Source organism: Zingiber officinale, chromosome 10B (assembly GCF_018446385.1).
Source record: "Zingiber officinale cultivar Zhangliang chromosome 10B, Zo_v1.1, whole genome shotgun sequence".
Lineage (NCBI taxonomy): Eukaryota > Viridiplantae > Streptophyta > Magnoliopsida > Zingiberales > Zingiberaceae > Zingiber > Zingiber officinale.
The window spans coordinates 33457285-33461899 of record NC_056005.1 but is presented as its reverse complement, the minus strand read 5'-3'; positions in this window follow the sequence as shown (position 1 = coordinate 33461899).

Here is a 4615-nt window from a genome sequence, read left to right as displayed (position 1 = left end):
GATCGGACTTCCGGACAGAGCCCACAGACTCGGGCGGCGATCGAGGGTCAGGTAGGGGCGACCGGAAGTCGGGGCGATCTTCATCGGGCGTTCGGTCTTCGCGGAAACAACCCACCGGTGACACTTGCACCGTCGGATCCGAGATCACATCACTGTGCATGCACCTTGGGACGATCGGTTGCTATTATTATGCTGAGCACTTGAGGCGAAGGCTCGGCATGTAACCGGATTTATTTGGGAGGACAGGTTTGGTCGATCTGGGGCCCCAATCTTATCGTCGTGAGGACAACTCCCCTGCAGCGATTGCATATAGCATGCAGGCGGGAGCATTCCCTTGTGGAGAACCCAGTATTCCACCTTAGTGTTCTCTATTATTCGTCAAGAAGGAGGATGGTACTGAGGTTGTGCATCGATTACAGACAGCTGAATAGAAATAAGTACCCTTGCCCGGATTGAGGATTTATTTGATCGGCTCAGACATCATTGTATTCTAAGATTGATCTACGATGCGGATATCATCAGTGAGAGTTAGATGACGATATTCAAGACTAGATACGGACATTACGAGTTTTGGTAATGCCATTTGGGCTTACCAATGCTCCAGATATTTATGGATCTAACCGTATCTTCGGAGTACCTAGATCGGTTTGTTATTGTGTTTATCGATGATATATTGATCTATTCGCGTTAGAGGAGGAACAGCGCAACATCTTCGCATAGTCTTGGAGACTCTTCGGCGAAGTTCAGCAAGTGTGCGTTTTGGCTTCCTCGGTTGGTTTTCTAGGACACGTGGTGTCTAGCCGAGGTATTTCGTGGATCCTCAGTAGCTGGGAGCAGCCGAAGTCGATCCAGGAGATCCGTAGTTTCTTGGGCTTGACTGGATATTACCGACGATTCGTTGAGGGCTATGCCATTGACACGTCTGACTAGGAAAGGCGTGAAGTTCACGTGGTCGAGGCTTGTGAGACCGACTTCCGTGAGCGGAGATTGCTCCGGTTTTGGTTTTACCTTCGGTGATGACGGATTCGTACTTTACAGACGCATCTCTTGAGGGTTTGGGCGCTGTTTTGATGCTGACAGTAGGGTAGTCTCCTATGCTTCTCGTCAGTTGAAGGAGCATGAGAAGAACTACCCAGTACATGATTTAGAGCTAGCCGCTATTATCTTTGCTTTGAAGATTTGGCGACATCATCTTTATGGTATTACTTTTGAGATTCTTACTGATCATAAGAGTCTCAAATATATTTTCACCCAGAAGGAGCTCAATCTCCGACAGAGGAGATGGATGGAGTTCCTGAAGGATTATGATTGTACTATTAGCTACCATCCGGGTAAAGCTAATGTGGTTGCTGATGCACTGAGCAGGAAGTCCAGAGGGACTTTAGCTTGTCATCGAGTTACAGTCATGGACTTGATTCAGGGATTCGCCGAGTTGGGCCTTGAGGAGCAGGGACGGACAGAGCAGGGTATTCTTGTTACCATGGTTGCTCAGTCGTCGATCAGGATGAGGATTCGAGAGGCCCAGGCCGGAGATCAGCATTTACAGTTCATTAGCAGCCAGATAGCTTCCGGACAGCAGACCGAGTTTACACGAGATGACGAAGGTATTGTTTATTTCCGAGGCAGATTATGTGTACCTCAGTCTCACCCGGTCATGGAGGAGTTACTTCAGGAGGCTCATCGTTCTAGATTTGCTATCCACCCAGGTGGGACTCGTATGTATCGCGGTTTGAGACGTTCCTATTGGTGGAACGGCATGAAGAAAGACATCGCAGATTTTGTAGCTAGATGTCTTGTTTGTCAGCAGGTGAAGGCTGAGCACCAGAGACCTGCTGGTTTACTTCAGAGGATCCCTATTCCAGAGTGGAAGTGGGAGCATATCACTATGGATTTTGTGGTAGGATTGCCTAGGACTCGACGAGGTCATGATGCGATTTGGGTAATCGTTGACCGATTAACCAAATCCGCACACTTTTTAGCGATCCGGAAGACTGATTCTCTGGATCGATTAGCTGAGTTGTACTGTCAAGAGATTATCAGATTGCATGGAGTTCCGTTGAGCATTATATCTGATAGAGACCCACATTTCACGTCTCGATTCTGGCAGAGTCTGCAGCAGGCCTTGGGCTACGGCATTCCATCCGCAGACAGATGGGCAGTCAGAGCGGACTATTCAGACATTGGAGGACTTGCTGAGGTCTTGTGTCATGGACTTCGAAGGTAGTTGGGAGGACCACCTGCCATTAGTGGAGTTCGCCTACAATAACAGCTATCATTCGGCTATCCAGATGGCACCGTTTGAGGCGTTGTATGGTAGGCCTTGTCGGACACTCGTCCTCTGGGAAGAGGTTGGGGAGGCTCAGTTGGTAGGACCTCAGAGAGCTCAGCAGGATGCAGGGTTCGCACTATCGACGGAGGATGTCGAGGCCCAGGGCCGTCGGAAGAGTTATCTTGATCGAGACGGAGACCCCGGAGTTCTCCATTTGTGATCACGTATTTCTTAGAGTTTCACCCACGAAAGGGTGAAGAGATTTGGTCTCAGAGGTAAGCTAGCTCCCGATATATTGGACCATTCCGGATCTTGGAGAGGATTGGAGCGGTAGCTTCCTCATCTCTAGTCGGCATTCATGATGTATTCCATGTGTCTATCTTGAGGAGATACGTATCCGATCCGGCACATGTTACGTCGGATATATCTGTTCCTATTCAGCCTGATGTTACTTACGAGGAGGTTCCGGTGCGGATTCTGGACCACAGGGAGCGTCAGCTACGGAACAAGACTGTCCGACTGGTTAAAGTCGGATGGCAGCATCATTCTGACGAGGAGGCTACATGGGAGCTGGAGGATACGATCCGAGCTCGATACCCCCATCTTTTGACTTGAGGTATGTGGGTTAGAGTTTCTTTCGGCATTTATACTGTTTGGTTATATTTTAGTGTTTGCTGTTAGTTATAGCGAAATTTGGGGACCAAATTTTTATTAGTAGGGGAGGATGTGAGATCTCGGAAAATTTAATTAATAGGGTTATTTGAGAAATAGCCTTATAGAATTTTTCCGGAATTTTTAGAAATTTTCTGGGAATTTTTCGGAGCTCGTACGACGAGTTTTGAGGGGATCAATTCCGGGTACGGATAAAGCCTGTTTGGGATACCCGTTTAAGTGAGGAAAAGTTTGTAATTATAAATTCTTTTCCTTTATTTTTATTTCCCTTCCCAAATCGCCGATCACCGAATCCCTTCCCCTCTTCCTTTTCCCCGATCTCCTCTCTCTGTTCTTTCTGTCCTCTCCCTCTTGCGGACAAGCGACGGCGACGGGACCAGCTCCGGCGATTCCTCTGCCGGCATCGACGCCTGGTAAGCCCAGATCCAGCCGAGACCTTTCTCATCCTAGCTTCGATCTCTTCTCCTCGCCACTGGTTCTTTCACGGGGATGAGCCGACGCCACTGATCGAGCGAGATCCACCCGATCGCCGGCGAGGGTTTGCTTCCGGAGGTTTGAGAGTAGGGCTAGTTCCACCTGAGCCCTTCTTCCTTGTGCAACCGTGCCCTAAATCCCTTCCATCGGCTCCGATCAGTCATCGCAGCGTCGACCAGCCGTGCCCTAGCTACGATCCTGGAGGCAAGGATCGTTTCCTTGCTGGCAGTTCTTGATCTTCTTCCTATTGACCTCACGGGGTCAGATCTTGATCCTCTTCCTTGAGGTTGATTTGGGCCACAGATTGGGCAATTTCTGTTGGAGACAGCCGATTGGGGTAAGGTAGGTTGTTATTTTGGTTGGTGTTTGGATCAATGATCTGTGCTTGATTCCTTCTTGGTCTGGTTGATCCAGTAGGGTGATCTTCTGTGGTGTTCTTGATTCAGCACCCTTTGCTCCGGCAGCTACCTTCCGGAGAGCAATACTTCTCAGGGTGGATCAACAGAAGGGAGGGCTAAGCGTGAGGTATGGTGTAATTTGATTGTTCTAGAGGAATTAGTTTTGATTGGAGGTGAAGTAGTGTTCTGTGGTAACCTTGTCCAACAGATCACCTTGTCTTTCCAGCCAGCTCAGTTGGTTTCCAGCAGCTCATTTCGTTCCAGCAGTGGCTGTAAATTTAGGTAAGGATTAGGTATGTTTCGGTACATGATTAGTTGTAGATCATGGTATGATTTGAATACTAGATGGTTAGTGTATCATTAGTTGATACATGTTGTATTTAGTTGCTAAAGTGTAATTAGATTTATTTGCCTAGATAAATCTAATGGAATAATTAGGGTTAAGATAATTAACCCTAGTCAACTGTTAGATTTAATTTAGATGATGATACATGTTATGATAGATATATTTGCTTAGATTTAATCTAATGGAATGATTAGGGTTAAGACAATTAACCCTAGTCAACTATTGGATTTAATTTAAGTTTATATATCTGATCTAATTGGTGATTAGGGTTTAGGTAACTAACCCTAATTGACCGTTAGGTTTAATTAGATAGGTTGAGATTGCTGATTAGGGTTTTGCCCTAATTTAGGTTTAGAAATTTTATTTAGCTATTCATTTGGATTTAGCTAAATAAAATATATATATTGTTTGTTGACACAGGATTCTGATTCGAGACAGGCGTCTCGACGTTGACTT